Source organism: Phyllostomus hastatus, unplaced genomic scaffold, assembly GCF_019186645.2.
Source record: "Phyllostomus hastatus isolate PE091 unplaced genomic scaffold, TTU_PhHast_1.1 phas_scaffold_21, whole genome shotgun sequence".
Classification (NCBI taxonomy): domain Eukaryota; kingdom Metazoa; phylum Chordata; class Mammalia; order Chiroptera; family Phyllostomidae; genus Phyllostomus; species Phyllostomus hastatus.
The window spans coordinates 33901835-33919344 of NW_025334017.1; the positions used below are offsets into that span (position 1 = coordinate 33901835).

Below are 17510 nucleotides of genomic sequence, written 5' to 3' on the forward strand. Positions count from 1 at the left end.
CAGTGGTCTGTTGGTCGTGAACTTCCTGGCCCAGATACTTAGTGGGTTGTTCGTGATGGTGGCCGATCTTCAACCTGCTGGGGAGGAACAGATTGTGATTCTTCAGTATCTCAAATCCAAGATCCATTAGGAAAGATAAAAGAGAATCTTGCAGATTGCTTCCGTAGTTGCTGGTTTCCTGGGACTTGGCCGACTATTTGGCAGCCCCTCCCCTGGAGCCTGCCCTTCACCTCAGCCCTCTCCTCACATAACAGCCCCGTGGCGTGAGTCTTAGCAACTTTGTCTTATACGTGACCAGACTGGCTGCGCCAGGTTGAATGCAGCTCTCAGGCCTTTAGCACTGGAGGGTCTAGTCGGAGGGGGTTACATGATCAGTCTAAGTGCCTCGTCTGCTGAGGAAGGGCACGGCTGAAATCCCAGGGGTGCTGGGGCAGTGGCATCTCGGGTGTTTGGGGAGACGAGGCTGCCAGCTCTTGGGAGATGCTGTTTTTTGTTTGTCTATAGCCTTTCCCTTTTTTTTTTTACATAAAACTGTACATTTACAGGAAAAATAAATATAGAAATGTGAGGTTGGAGAATGAAAATCAGCAGTTTAAATGTGCTGAATATGAAAGTGTTTAAATAAAATACAGCACAGCTCTCTTCTATTGAATTTGACATAGTCACTAAGGAGATTCAAGTGAAGGTACATGTACATATGGGAAGAGCTTTAAGGCATGTAAGGTGAAAAAGCAAGTTAATGTTCAGAACATTAGTATGGCATGATTCCACGTATGTTTAAAAAACAAAAAAATATGCATGTGTGTATATATATGTAAACATATGTATGCAAGGTGTATAAATGCAAAAAAACAGAAAGGGAAGGTTGTTCACCACACTATTGACAATGGAGTGGAAATGAGAGGAACGTCTTTAAAAACAAATGCTATCATGTTTTTAAAAGCTATGATTTTTTCTTAAATGAAAGTCTTTATGGGAATTTATCTTGCAAGCTAAATTTTTACCTTTGAGGGAGAGCTTAGGAAAGGAACCTAGTTCAGACTTTTTGAGTTGGCCAAAATGTTTGTTTGTTTTTTTTTCTGTGCAATGGCTCTAGTAGTGCTTAGTTGTCTTTAACTTCATTGTAAACAGTTCTGTAGATTGCATTGTGACAGCTGTCATATCAGCGTGCATTAAAAAAACTCTGATCAAAATTGGTGAATTTTTGTGTAGCCGTTTTAAATTGCAGATGGAAGAAAATAAGCAACATTTTCAGCATAGTATGCTTTGTCATTTCAAGAAAGCTAAAAACATAACTGAAGCGCAAAACAATATTTGTGCAGTATATGGAGAAGGTGCTGTGACTGATCGAATGTGTCGAAAGTGGCCCACAGAGTTTCGTGCTGGAGCTTTCTCACTGGACAGTGCTCCATGGTGGAAGAGGCCAGTTGAAGTTGATAGCAATTAAATCAAGACATTAATTGAGAACAATCAATGTTATACCATGTCAGAGATAGCAGACATACTCAAAATATCGAAACCAATAAAGTTATTGGTGAAAATGAAAAACGTGTCTTTTATTTTATGGAAGAATCTAAACAGACTGTTTGGCCATCGCCATAACGTGGTATGTGTGCATTCACTCACTCATCTCATTAATATTTACTTGCCACACTAGCTTAGGCTAGTGGTATCCAAGACGCCATCCCTACCCTATTAGGTGATCTTGGGGGGGAACCATGAATAAAAACACAATTAAAATAAAAGTTGATAGATGCCAGGATTGTATTTCGCAGCAGGTATTGGGAGTTTGGGGAATCAGACAGTGTTTCTGGACGACGTGGCATCTGCTGACCGTGGAAGGATGTGCCAGCTTGGAATTGCGGATGGGAACTGTCCCCTGGTTGAGTGCAGGGATGGCTGGAGTTGTGAGCACACTGATGGAGGTGGTTTCCCTCAACCGTGTGGGGAGCACCGGGGCTGGGCTTCCCTGGGGGCCAGGGAAAGTCTGTTTGTCACTCGTGAGTTTCCTTTCTTAGAAAAGGTAAAAACAGTTTGGGGTTTCATTACCTGAAAACCTCACTGAAGCATAGAACACTAAAGCTGGTGGCTGGGGACCCATTCTTGGTTTATCTTTTGCTCCTGAATAGCATTTAAAATGTGTTGATTTGGCTGCCAACATTTAGACGTGGTAGGATTTGACATAAAAGTATTTATTTCTAGCCCTGGCCAGGTGGCTCAGTTAGTGGGAGTATTGTCTCATGCACCAAAAGGTGGCAGTTTGATCTCCGGCCAGAGCACATGCCTAGGTTGCTGGTTCGATCCCCTGTTGGAGCAGGTGTGGTGTGTGGGAGGCAACTGATCAATGCTTCTCTCTCTCTCTCTGCACCCCCCACCTCCCTTCTCCTCTCTCTAAAATCAATAAAAACATATTCTTGGGTGAGGATTAAATATACATATATATATATTTATTTCTAGCTTTTCTCTTTTTTCCTTCAGCTTTATTGAGAAATAATTGATATGCATATGATATTGTGTATGTTTTACGTGTACAACATGTTGATTTGATACACTTACATATTGGAAAATGATGACTACCCAGTATTAACACCTCCCTCCCATCACATAATTACCATTACTTTTTTATGCTGAGAATATTTTAAGATCTGCTCTATTAATGAATTTCAACTATAGACTGTATTTTGCCATGTGTAATGTGCACCCATGTTTTGCACCCATTGTACAAGGGATTATTATATGCATTATTATACCCATGAGGTGTAATCATTATACCCATGTATAATGTGCACCCTTATTTTTCCCTCAAAGCTATGGTCAAAAAGTGTGCATTATACATGGCAAAATGCAGTAATACATTGTTGTCAACTGTAATCGCCATGCTGTGCGTTGGATCCCCAGACTCACTCCTCTTCTAACTGGCAGTTCGTGCCCTTTGCCCATCCTCTCCCCACACTCCCCAGCCCCCAGCCCCTGTGAGCACCCTTCCCTCTGCTCCGTTTCTGTGAGTTGGGCTCTTTCACATTTCACATGTAAGTGACATCATGCAGTATCTCTCTTTCCGCTTACACTTAGCGTAACATCCTCAAGGTCCATCTACGTCATTGCAAATGTCCGGATTTCCTCCTCCTTATGGCTGAATAATACCTATATGTGTATCACACCTATTTCATCCATCCATCTGTTGACAGCCACTTAGGTTGTTCCGCATCTTTGCGAGTGTGGATAATGATGCAGTGCACACAAGAGTGCAGACACTGCTTTGATGTCCTGTTTTCATTTCTTTTGGATGTATACCTGGTAGTGGAGTTGCTGGATCATGTATATGGTAGGTCTGTCTTTATTCTTTGCAGGAACCTCCATACTGTTTTTCATAGTGTCTGTGTCAGTTTACATTCCCACCAACAGTGCAGAAGAATTCCCTTTTCTTACATTCTGGCCAATACTTTATTTCTTGTCCTTTTAATGGTAGCTATTCTAACAGGTGTGAGATGATATCCCCTTGCGATTTTGATTTGTCTTTCCCCGATGATAGGGATGTCGAGCACCTTTTAATGTAACTGTTGGTCATTTGTATGTCTTCTTTGGAGAAATATCTATTTAGCTCCTCTGCCTAGTTTTTTAATTGGCTTGCATTTTGTTACTGAGCTGTATGAGTTCTTATTGCATTGGCTGCAACTTCCAGTGCAGTGCTGAACTGAAGTCATGAGAGTACATATCCTCCCCTTATTCCTCATCTTAAGGGGAAAAGCACTCTGTCTTTTATTATTGAGTATTATGTCAGTCGTGGGGGATTTTATAGTTGCTTTTTATCAGGCTGAGAAAATTTTCTATTACTTGGATGAGTGTTTTTATTAAGAATTATTTTTTTTCCAAATACCTCCCTGCATCTATTGAGATGGTGGTAAGTCTCCATCAGGATGTATGACCCTTCTTATATATGGTTGAATACTACTTTCTAAAGTACGGTCTATGACTTATTGTCTTCATTTTTCCAGGCCAATACGGCACAGACAAGGCATTTTAATAAATGCTTGTTGAATCAAATTAAATTGGATCCTTGCCTTAGCAACAGAAACTTTCATACTTAAGATAATGAAAATTCAACTTTCTTGACCAGATCTTCAAAGAACTTGTTAAAGTGGAAAGACATGACATCTTGACCAACTCCCACGCTTTGGACAAACATGAGACTCCTTCTAGTGGGAAACCTGTCAATCGCTGTTTGACCGAGTGTAGATTTCAAAGGTAAAATTCAGACAGCGCGCTGGATCTCCAAATGAACTCATGATGAATGAAGTCCCCAGGTCCCCCAGTGTCTCTTTGCCAGGACTGATGCAGGCCAGGCCAGCACTCTCTTGATGACAAGTTCTCCCTTCCTCTTCAAGATGCTTTGTGGAAAATGGGTGGAAATACAAGAAAACTTTGTGATTTCTTGGTCTTTTAGGGTCTTCTCAAGAGGCTTTGGTAGCTGGCTGGAGTTCCTTTGGCATTCCATAGTATATAGACATATTAGCTTTGGAATCATCTTAATCTGGGTTTAAATCCCAACCACGACTTTCAATAACTGAGAAATATCGGTCATGTTATTTTACCTATTTGATCTTCTGTTCCCTCATTTAGAAAGTGAGGATAACTTAAAAACATAGCCAAAATGGTTAAATTGTTTCCAAGTAACTAACATGCATTAAAAACATCTTAAAAATGTCTGGAGGAATATAAAAACATCTAGCCTCCCAGCAAGAGACAATGATCAATGTTTGACCTCCAATCAAAAATTCCAGGCAAGCAAAAAAGCAGGAAAATAACATATAATGAGGCAAAAAAAAACACAAACCTAATCAGTATAAATATGGCATAGAATTAGTAGAGAGGAACATTAAACACTGACATCTAGTGGGGGGGTAGATGCATCCACAATCATGATAGGGTGAAATAAGACTGGCAGAAGAAATATATGCAGAGGATGACGAGGGCTCATAGAGGTGCCAGCCATCTCAGCCTGCGGTTGGGAATATCAGACCAGATCCTTTCAGCCTCATTTAGTCGTTGCGTGTGAGCAGCGTTCCGAGTTTCAAGACCTTTAATATTACACTGGACTCCCCCAGGCATGCAGCAGTCAGGCCATGTTTTTTTGTTGTTCTTAGTGATTCCACATGTGACTCCAGAGTCACAGTGCTGGGGATACGCCGACGGGAGAACCGAGAGTGCCAAGTGGTGTTATGAGTTTGCACACGCTCTGTGACTTGAGTATGTCTCTGGCCTTTTGGTTTTCATTAGGTGTCAATCTTGTAAATGCACTTTAAGTCACCTGTTGGCTATTAACAGCAGAAGTCAAGAGCTTTCCCAAGCAGGGGAATGACAGGGTCAGCATTCTATTAGCAGAGTGAGATTCTCCTGAAACGTGTTGAAATGAGACTTCACTGTGATTACATTCTACAGAACCAGAAAATAACAGTAACCAAGCTATGTTATTATATAAAATATAAATATTAAAAAGTATTATTAATATTACCTCTGATAGCAAGCTATCCTTATTTCTTCCTTTAAAATAAATTGTGTATCTTTTAAAAGGAATGGTTGGTTAAGGGAAAGTACAGGGACAACTACCGTGTTAGTTTTCAACTTCATGGCTTTAAACAACATACATTTATTATCCTATAGGTCTGGAGGTCAGAAGTCTAAAATCAAGTCCACTGGGTCAAGCAAGACGCTGGCAGGGCTGGTCCCTTCTGGAGGCTCTGAGGACAAAACCTGTTTCCTTGCCTCTTCAAACCTCTTGTAGACAGCACATTCCTTGGCCTGTCACCCTCCTCCTCCATCTTCAAAGGCTGTCAGTCCGATTTTGTTTCTTTCATCACATCACCTCCTCTGCCTCTGACCTTCCTGCCTTCCTCTTAGGAGGACCCTATGTGGTTATCTGAGGCTGACTCAGATAATCCCACATAGTCAACTATCCCAAATCCTTCATTTGGTCATGTTGGCAAAGTCCCTTTTGTCATATATGGTAACTTTAAGAGATTTTGCAAATTAGAATATGGACATATTTGGGAGTCCATTATTCAGCCTACCATTCACTGATATTTATGTTCTTCAGCTGACTTTTAATATTCTTTAAAATTTATGTAATTTAGATTTTGTATTTATATTGGTATTTTTTTCTATTTTCACTTAACCTTATATTATTTGTTCATCCCATTATACTTTTTTGAAATAATGCTTTTGGACAGCTGCATAATTCTTCTGTAGGGACATATCATAATTTACTTAGCTATTACATGACAAGTTTTAATTGTTCAGAATCTTTGGTTATAAAAAATATGAATCCGACTCTAGTTGGTTCAGCAAAGAGAGGAAGGTACGGGCTCTGGACGTCTGATGAAGTTTGACTGGCCAGGCCCCGTGGGAAGCAGTGGGCGGGGCTCTGGAGCCACTGACACAGGGATTCCAACAGGGCCCGGTGACACACCCCGTTCTCTCGCCCCTTCACGCTCACTCACGGAAGCTACTCTCCCCCCACCCGTCGTTGTTCCATCTGCTGGAGAGGGGCTCGCTGACCACGAGATCTCTACTCAACCTGGTCAATGCAAGCCCTCTGACAGAAAGCAAAACCCCAGTTTCATCAGAGCCAGAATTTAATCTCAGGGAGTTCAATCGCAGCCCTGAGGATATGGATCCTTGCTCCTTAGCGTGGTCCACAGACCAATGGCATCAGCAACACGTGGGAGCTTGTTAGAAACACAGGGCTCAGGGCCCGTGCAGGACATAATGACTCGGGATCTGTGTTGTAACAGGATCCCAGGTGGTTTGTATGCCGTGGATGTTTGGGAAGTACTATTGTGATAACCACCTTATTTCTCTCTGTCCATTTTTGTGGGTGTTCACAAAGCTTGTGTTGACTGGTCAGCAATCTAGGGAAAAGGGTGGGGGAGGGTGGTCCAGAAAGACACAATGAAAATAGGCAGCTCCACAGGCATCCAGAACTACACTCACACGAACCGACCTTCATCTCTGCATGGTAGTTTCTTGTACCTTGGGCAGGTAACCGTCAGAGCCTCGATCTGCAGCCGCGTCATCCATAAATTGTCTAATGCACCCTAGGAAAGTATGGCCTTGATGAGGAAGCCTGGGATCTCTCTGGTTTGGACTCTGTCCCTGCCTGACTCCCTCCAGAGATGCAGCTAAGCCGTCCTTCCACATGTTCGTTGTTACAGCTCAGCACACAAGGGCAAGGCTGGTAGGATGCAGTGTCATTTTGTTGATCACCTGCACAAGTCACCTGTGGGGAGTTGCATCTGGGATTGCTGTGGTTCTTTTTCTGTTAAGAAGAATGCACAGACCTACCTTGTTCCATTGTGCTTCACTTTGTTGCACTTCACAGATGTAGTGCCTTTTTTGCTATTCAATATGCATAACTCTCTTTTTGCTTTTTAACTTTATTACAGATATCCCCCTTTCTCACTACCTTGCTCACCTTCACCCAGCCTCCGCCCCTCTTGCCCTCTGGATATCACCGCCACACGGTTGTGTCTGTGGGTCATACATATACGATCTTTGGCTACCCCTTCACCTTCTTTCACCCAGTCCTCTCTCCCCTACCCTCCCCTTCTGACAGCTGTCACTCTCTTCCGTGTGTCCATGCCTCTGTTTCTGTTCTGTCTGTCAGTTTATTTTGTTCATTAGCTCCCACATGTAAGTGAGATCATATGGTATTTGTCTCTCTCTGTCTTACTTCACTCAGCATAATAATCTCCAGGTCCATCCATGCTGTCGCAAGGGAAAAGATTTAAGACTCTCCACCAGCAAAAAGATTATGACTCACTTTACTGTGATACTTGCTTTGTTGTGGTGGTCTGGAACCGAACCCACAATATCCCCAAGGTATGCCTGTCATTTTCAAACTGTTGCTAGCCAGGGAAATGACCGATCTTGAGTAACATTCAGAAGGAAAACTAAAGGAATTTGCAGAATGATTTTTTTCTTTCTTTTTAAAGTAATTTTTTATTTTTCAATTACAGTTGACATACAATATTAGTTTCAGGTGTACAATACAGTGATTAGACATTTATATAACTTATGAAGTAATCATCCCAATAAGCCTAGTGCCTGTCTGACATCATACACAGTTATTACAATATATTTGACTATATTCCCTGTGCCATACCTTACATCTGTGTGTATTATTTTTGTAATTGGCAACTTATGCATCTTAATCCCTTCTCTTTTTTACCCATCCCCCCAAACACCCTCTCATATGACAAACATCAAAATATCCTCTGTGTCTATGAGTCTGTTTCTGTTTGGTTAGTTTATTTTGTTCATTAGATTCCACATGTAGGTGAGATCACACGTTGCTTGTCTTTGACCTCTTTCCCTTATTATGAGCCAACTGTTGTGTGAGTTCTTTTCATATTTTACATAGTAAACCCTCATCAGATACACAATCTGCAAATATTGTCTCCCATTGGGTAGGTTGCCTTTTTATTTTGTTGATGGTTTCCTTGGCTGCACAGAAGCTTTATTTTTTTATTTTATTTTCTTTATTTTTAGAGAGGGGAAGGGAGAAAGAGAGAGAGAGAAACATCACTATATGGTTGCCTCTCATGTGGCCCCCACTAGGGACATGGCCCACAACCCAGGCATGTGCCCTGACTGGGAATCGAACCTACAATGCTTTGGTTCACCGCCTGTGCTCAATCCACTGAGCTACGCCAGCCAGGCTGCACAGGAGCTTTTTAGTTCGATGCTATCCCTCTTGTTGAATTTTGTTTTTGTTGCCTTTGCTTTGGGTGTCAGATCCAAATCATCACCAATACTGGCATCAAGGGGCTTACAGTATATATGTTCTTCTTGGAGTTTTATGGCTTCAGGTCTTAATTTCAAGTCTTTAATATGTTTTGAGTTCTAAGTATTTTATTTGAGTTCTAAGTATTTTATTTGAGTGACAAACATAGTTTGTCGTTCCATACAAATTTTAGGATTGTTTGTTCTATTTCTGTGGAAAATGTCATTGAAATTTTGAAAGGGACTGTATTTAGTCTGTCTTAGGTCATATGGGCATTTTAACAATATTAATTCTTCTAATTCATGAGCATGGAATATCTTTTCACTTATTTATGCCATTCAGTTTCTTCCATCAATGCTTCCATAATTGTTTTCAATGTACAGGTATTTTACTTCATTAGTTAGATTTATTCCTAAGTATTCTTTTTGATGCAATTGTAAATGGAATTGTTTTTTAAATTTCTTTTTCTGATAGTTGGTCATTGGTATAGAGAACTGCAACTGATTTTTTAAATATATCCTGTAACTACTGAATTTATTTATTAGTTCCAACAGTTTGTTGGTGCAGTCTTTTGATTCTCTCTATATAATATGTCATCCACAAATAAAAAACAGCTTTACTTATGTCTTGCTTTCTAGTTTGGATGTCTTTGTTTCTTTTTCTTGCCTAATTGCCCTGGCTGGGACTTCCAGTACTATGCTGAATAAAAATGGTGAGAGTGGGCACCCTTGTTCCTGAAATCAGAGGAGAGCCTTTCAGCTTTCCCCCATTGCATGTGACATTACCTCTGGGTTTGTCATAGATGGACTTTATTATGTTGAGGTCCTTTCTTGCTATACCCCTATCTATTAAGAGCTTTTATCATGAATGAATGTAGAATTTTGTCAAATGATTTCTCTGCCTCTCTAGAGGTGGTCATTCAGATTTTTACCTTGTATTCTGTTAATATGATGTATCACACTGATTGATTCACATGTTGAACCATCCATCCTTGCACCCCGGGGATAAACCCCACTTGGTGGGGGTATGTAATTCCGTTAGCATGTTGTTGAGTTTCACTGGCTAAAGTTTTGTTGAGAATTTTTCTATCTCTGTTCATTGGAGATATCGGGCTATCGTTTTCTTGTGGTGTCCTTCTCTGGCTTTGATATCAAGGTAATGCTGGCCTCACTAAGTGAGTTTGAAGTGTTCCCTTCTCTTCCATTTTTCGCAAGAGTTTGAGAAGGGTTGATGTTAATTCGTACTTGATTGTTTGGTAGAATTCACTAGTGAGGCCATCTGGCCTTGGGCTCTTGTGTGTTGGGATGATTTTGATTATTGATTCCGTTTCCTTACTAGCAAATGGTCTGTTCAGATTTTCCATTTCTTCATGATTCAGTGTGGTAGGCTGTATGTATGGGTGGGGTGGTCCACAGAGGTTTTCCCCTGCAACTTTGTGGTTTGGGCACTTTTGCTTGATCATTTCTCATTGGGCAGAAGGATTTCTGGGGAAGATCAGGGCTATGCTATCAATTTCAGGGGGAAAAAACAACAGAACAACAAACCTGTGGGTCTTGAAGAAACAGGAGGCGCAAGAAGAAAAACACATCAAATCATTCAACTTATCACTTTAGTGATATTTCAGAATTGTTCAAACCACTCGGAGGCCTGTCTTGCTAATGAGAAGCATCCTTGGGGTTTACAGACGCTGAGCTGAGAAGGAGTTTCTTTGTGAGATGGCCCAGGCTGTAGCCGGTAAAATGATCCAGCAGAGCAATATTGCCCTTGGAGCTGAAGGGTTCGAGTCCTGTTTGTCCAGGTGCAACACTCCTGGAAATCAGTCCGCCCAGACACTCTGCCACCAAGGTGGCTGACACGGTCAGGTGTGCCCTGGGCTGGTGGGCCTAGCCTCAGGGCGAGTGCACCTCTCAGGAAGGCGGGTTGGGGGGGGCGGGGGGGGAGCCCAGGAGGGCGTCTGTGGCTCCTTGCGGTGACATGGTGTGCCTGGAATAACAAAGAAAATCAAAACAAAACAAAGCCACAGCCTAGGAGTCCCAACCAAGCTCAGAAGTGATGAAAGCGAAAAGAAAATATAGCCGGAGTTCAACCTGTGGCTAGGGTTATGACAGTTAATAAATCAGTGAGTCTGGAAAATGTTCAGCCTCACCAATAAAATTAGGAAGCAAGACTGTCATTCAACTAGTGTTATTTTAAAAAATAATAATTATGACCACGTGTTTGTCTCTTCTCCGCAACAAAGCTTGCCTTCTCCAGGATGAAGTGTTGTGGATTCATAAACTGGGTTCCGCCACCACCAGCTCTGTGGCCTTGGGTGGATTATTTAAGATCTCTGAGCCTCCGTTTTTCATCTAGGAATTGGATTTCATAATAACGTCTCTTTGGGTGGCAGCTTTCAAATACTTGGCCGTAGCCTGGAGTAAGGAAGAGAACCTTACATCACAATGCAGCATGCCACATAAACACATACACCACACATACAACCCAATGAAAACCCATAAATATGTTTCATTACTACAGTTGATGCATATTTTATTCTTTTGTTCAGTGCATTTTAAGAAGTACTGGTGGCGACCCACTAAGCTGATTTCATAACTTCATGTTTCACAAAGTTAATGTTTTAAAAATACCATCGTAGGTTTGTCTGCCCATTCAAATATGTACTGTGCATAAAGAGCCTAGCTCACAGAAGGTAATCAATAAATATGAGCTCCCTTCCTTCTTCCTCGGGCAGCCAAACTTCACATTAGCTGCAATTTGTACTTTGTGTTTCTATGACATCTGTATGTGTGATGCATATATAGTTTTCATAATTCAGCAAACTAAATACTCATTACTGTGGGTTTCTCAGTCTCAGTGCTGACCTGATGTGGGCCGCTGACAAGCAAGTACCTTTGACTCTACACCGAGGAATTTACGCGGTCCTGGCTTGGATGTGATCTGCGGTAAACTAACCAGCAATGCAAGAAGTAAACACTTTTAAAGGATTACTGCACATCGATGGTTCATGTGGGAACGTGGCCTTACATTTCCATATAGCATTATAGTTTTTCACATATTTCCATGCACGCTATTTCATTGGTCCCTCACAGTCACTCGGATGCTGCTGAAACAAGCAGCTGTGACTCTCAGTTTGGACGTGATGGGTCTGGGAGCTGAGGATTACAGGTGTGCTCCTGACCCTGGCTGCGGACTGTAATCACCCAGGGAACCTGAACAGTGTAGCTAATGCCTGTGCTCCAGAGAGTCTGCTTCAGATGGTTTGGACACAGCCTGAGAGTCAGTAGTTTCCACAATGGCTTGAGATTAGTCCAGCCTGCAGTCAGGGCTGAGACGCACTGGGTGACACTGTGCTGAGACTGTGATGCTGATATGATAATAAAGCTAAGTTTCCTACCACAGTGAGTCCTTTTCCCACTCCCCCATATCCTCTGACTCCCGCTAAAGGTAATTTGGAGAAGCTATGCTGGAAAACAGATCTGGCGATTTGTTCCAGTCATCGCATGTGTTCATCAGGTACAAAACCCCGTTTCCTAGAAAATATTCTCAGTGAAGTCTTCTGGCTCATTCTGGCTGGCTTGTTTTCTGAGCTAGCATGAACTGTGGTGTCTAACTTCTCGCCGTCCTATCTTCACGGGTAAACCTCGGGAAGGCCCGCGGAGTGTCTTGCTCTCTGAAGGCTGCCGACAACGGGAAACTTATATAAGGCCCTCCCTTCCCTTTGTCCCTCAGGTTTTGGATTCCCTGCTCACTATCACATGCCCCAGGTGATGTTGTACTTGATTCTCATCTGAGCTACCTTCACTCATAGTCTGTGAGTCCTCCAGAGCACACGCTCTATTTTAGACCATTTCATGTTTCCCAGACCTGGTGTGGAGCCTGGGGTGAGACCAGACTCAGCCCATTTTGTTGGAGAAACAGACGAGTGACTCAGAGCTCAGAGCAGAGGGGTGGCTCTGTTCCTTCCACCTCTCAGCCCTTTTGCTGCGAAGATGGGTTTTCTTTACTGTGTTATCAAAGGAACATAAATTGAGACTTGGTGTCTCTTGCTCACCATTAAGAAACTAAAGTATAAAGCTCTGTGCCTTAGTGTCCCTAATGGAGATGAGGTCCCATTACAGGGCACATTTTTCATGAGACCATCCATCACCCCAGAGCTTGAGAGACAGAGCTGTGGTATTTGGTCTGCTGACACCCTGAAGTAATAATATTGAACGCAGGGTCTGCTACACCAGGGGTTCATTCTCTGACTTGAAGCTCTCTGTACCTTTATTTCTTTGCTTACAGTAGTGGTGAGCCTAACACCCAGCTCACAGGGAGATGGCATAACAAATGGGAAAGTTCCCAGGAACAGTCGTAAAAATGACTTCTCTTACAAACCCTCAACGGAGTGGGGTTTCTACCCTGTGTAGACCACACATCAAATCACAGCTCTTTCAACTTTCCTTTGACGAGGAAACATAACTGAATAGGCAGATGGTAAAAGATACTGTTTTTCTAAATTCAAATTTGGATTTTACCTATAAATATGTTCACTTACATGTATGAGACATGCAAGCAAGTCACCTTTGGACCCTTTGAATCTGGTTGGTTTGATAATGGCATGCTAGCTCTCGCTAACTATCAGTAGACATGCGAGTAGGCACACTTGCCACTAAACACAACTTTGGGCTGTGCTGGTAGGAAAGGAAGTCCTGGAAGGCCATGTGGTTTATTCACTTACTTGCCTGGACATTAATTCATTCAACAAGCACCAACTGCTCACTTTTGCCAGACACCATGAAACGTGCTGGGATACAGACAGAAGAGATTATCTTTGCCCCCTGGGCTCACATTTCCTGTGGAGGAAACAGACACATCTACAAATGACTATACTGCAATATGATAGGACTGTAATAATATAAATACTTGCTGAGCTCCCAGGGTTGAGCCAGAGACTTCTCTGGGGCTGGCAATATATTGTGGGCACACAGTACTGGCCACAAGAGCTTATATATGTGTTAGGGGAGAAGTTACAACTTGACAATTATAGGCACAGAAGTGAAGTCTGCTAACTATTGCTGGGGGAATCATGGAAGACTTCCTAGAGGAGGCGATGGTTGCGCTGAGCCTTAATGATTGAGTAGGGCATTCCAAATGAAAGCTATGTGAGGTGGAAGCTATGGGGGAGGTAATGCGGGAAAGAGAGGGCTTTGCTCTCAGAAGAAACAGCACCTGCCCATGTGTGGTGGCACCTGGAGGAGTGAGAAGAAAGGCAAAGGCCAGATCATACAGGGATTTGTTCACCTTCGTAAGGAGTTTACATTTCATTTTGTGGGTGCTGAGTCTTTATGCAGAAATTCGACATTGTCAGAGATGTGTCTTAGGATGATTTTTCAATAACAATGGGGAAAATGGACTTCTTGGAGGTAGGTATGGGCAAGAATGTTGTCAGGGAGAAAGGGCTGGAATCTCACCCACTGATCCAAAAGGAAATTGATGAGGGCTTGAACAAACACCAGTGGTGCTGAGCAGAGAAGAAGGGAGAGGCACAGACGTCTCAGCTACAGAATGCACAGATCAGTATAGAACGTGAGAGCATCAAATGGGGAGCGTCAGAACGTGCGGCATTCACAGCGACTGCTCGGTTCTGGTTTCAGTGATGTCAGTGGCTGGTACTCGATGACCCCCTAGGGCTGGTAAGAAATGACTCCGGCTGTTTCTTGGCTAATTTTCAGGTTGCCATTTGAAGAAGCCATCACTGTCCATGGTGCAGAGAGACAGCTGGTTGACATGGGCAAGTTCTTTCAGGCTAGGAACATGGTTTTGACGTGTATGATTATTTCCATAACCATAATATTTTGTATTTATATATAATATGCATGTATGTATTATAGATATATGCTGACCTATACATATGTGTGCATGTATATAAATACACACACACTGACTCATATATACTGAATGTATCTATATGAGCTGGCATATATAATGACCACACTTTTTTTGGTGACCACCCACGCATTTTTAAGGACGTCACTTTCTTTTATTTCCTTAGTGGCATGTGACTGCTGCAGGACAGTGTTAAGGTGATGTACAAGGGTTCTGGAGCCGGACAGCCTAGGCACGAGCCCCGCATCCGCCTGTCACTTGCAGACTGAACTGGGGTAGTCATGTCACCACTTGCTCCCTGCATCTCCCTCCTCTGTGAAATGGTCATAACAATTCCACACGCCTCCTAGGGGCACTGTGCGGATTAAACGAGTTCATTCTCGGTAGCTCACTGAGCACATGGCCTGCCTGGTACATACTGAGTGCTCTGTGGTTGCTCTCTCTCATTGTCATGCCAAGAACATCTCCATGGGACAGATCCCCAGAGGGCCCCTGATGCTGCTTGAGTGACATCTCTCCCCATTGCTGCCATGCAGAACCGTCTCTGCACCAGGTTCTTTGCCACGGGCTGTGCAAGTATTACCTGTGTTGCTTGCACAACCAAGTTATATGGTCTTACAGGTTAGGACTGTTTTTAGTTCAAGCACTTATCAATTTCCTTTTGGTAACTGGATCAGATCCCACCCTTCCAAGAAATCCATTTTTCCCATTGCTGCCATGATCCCAGTGTGACAGATTAAGAATCAGAGACCTGAGAAGTTAAACAACCCGCCCAAAGCCACACACACAGTGAGTAGAGGAATCAGGACCCAACCTACCAGGACTGCCTGGTTCTAATGCCCTTGGATGTGATCCAGGCAGTTGCTAGGGCAGCCAGTGACCAGAGTGGTGAGCCATTTCCAACAGGACACTGGCTGGCAGGGCCTCATTATTCCAATAGCAAGAGCTTCCCTGGTTTCCAGGGGGGTGGTCCAGTGCCATAGGATGCTGAGGGGTCCTTCCCTGTTTAGAGAACATTCTGCTTCCTCCTTCACCTCTTCTCTGAGCCACCCAGACCACTATAATCAAGCCCCACCCCCCTCATCTTTTCTTTAAGGATTTAGCCCTGCTTATAGAAGCCTTGAGACAAAAGATCCAATTTAGCAGGCTGCAAAACACTGCAAGAATATGATCTGGAAAAGATTATTTTCAATGGCAATTGCCTTGACTGTGTTTAACTGACCCACAAAAGCCACTTAGAGGAGCATATACTTTGAATACACGCCGCCTGTGTGCTCAGCTTATCCATTTCCACATCATCACCTTCACGTCCTGCTGGCACTTGGTAAATGTCAGGCCCCATCTTTCATTTCTCCTTTCAGCGAGGTGGCTGCACAGGCCGCCGATGGCGCAGATCAGAGCATTGCCGTTTCTTCATGAGGCTTTCTCTGATGCACCAAGTTCACGGGTTGTTCGATCAAAGCGTGAACTATCACTAATCACACTGTATTTTTCAATTGCGAGCTGAGATGCGGAGAGGAATTTAGGAGTCAATTACTCATGTAGGTTATGTCCAGGGTGCTAGGTCTGAGGGCTTTGCACCATTACAGGCCATGGTTTATAATCTCAGCGTAGACTCCATTTCTACGAACACATTCTGGTAAAAAAAATTATGCTATAGGCACTTCCCCAAGATTGTGGAAATTGAATTTCCTGAGCTTTGAATCTGCCATTGAAAACCAAATTTTTTCCTGCTAGGATACGAGCTACCCTCTGGAGTCTGTCGTGTTATTCTCTCAGAGAAAGAAGTCCGGCTTCCACCCAAGTCCAGTGTGCCAATTTAGTTAGGCTGGATACTGAAAACCTACACATTAAAAGAAAAAAAAAGATAACATAGACAGACTAGGTCAATCTAGCAACAATCCATGACTTTTCTGAAAGGATTCACTCCCAAGATTCTTTATATTGGAAGTTTCCCTTGAAGCTTTGAGATGATTTGCAAAACCCAATTTACACAAAACCTGTAAGAGCTCATGTGTTAAGTGAGCAAAGACCTATTAGTTTATGTTGTTTTGAAATCCTTGCTTAGCATAGCTTAAGTGCAGATCTGAAAAAAAAAAAAAAAACAACCCTACATGTATATAAAAATATGGTCTTTGGGCACTATCGATGACAAGCAAATGAGAAGTTCATGAAATTACTGGTTTGGGAAGGAACGTGTTCTCCTGGACTGGGGTCTGGTTCCTGTATTTCGTTTCTGTGCACACTGACTGGCACACGTGCGGCGTCAGCTCGTGAATCCGAAGGTGACGTGGAGGCTGCATGAAAAGTGCTCGCTGAGGGCTGGTTGGCAGAGCCGAGAGAAGGATGTGTTGCGCTGCCTTGATTTATTTTAAAGCTACCATTTCATTGGGTGCTCGTTATGGGCTGAACCATTTACACAGTGCTTTACACACCTCATCTCGTTGCCTCTGGGCATGATGCTGATTGCAGCCAGAACTAATTGTCCTCATACTTACCTGGCTGGGGAGAGACCATGATTGCGAAGGTGGTTTTCCCAGGGCACGGCTTATCCATTGCACTCTGGGTGTGCTGACCCCTGTGATGTCCCCACGTGTGGGAAACTAGACTGCACAACCTGTGGTAGTGGGGGCCTTTGTTCTTGCTCTCCCTTGAAGAAAACAATAATTAATTGTTCTCATCTTGCCCATGTAAAAACTGAGGCTCTGAAAGGTAAAGTCATTTGTCCAAGGTCACACAGTTAATTAAGGTTTTTGATTCAAATGCAGGCTTGTATAGGGTCAAAGGCCATCCTCTGAGTCAGTACCCTTGCACTTGACCTCGATGGCACCTCCAGGCTGAGCCACTAAGTGGCTGAGGG

General features: G+C 43.0%; 1 non-coding gene across 1 annotated transcript; it reads left to right on the top strand.

Moving 5' to 3' along the window:
• Positions 1 to 17140: 17140 nt before the first annotated feature.
• LOC123833396 lies at positions 17141 to 17304 on the top strand. Its single transcript, XR_006788236.1, has one exon. It is a non-coding gene; the product is annotated as a U1 spliceosomal RNA (small nuclear RNA).
• The last annotated feature ends 206 nt before the right edge of the window (positions 17305 to 17510 follow it).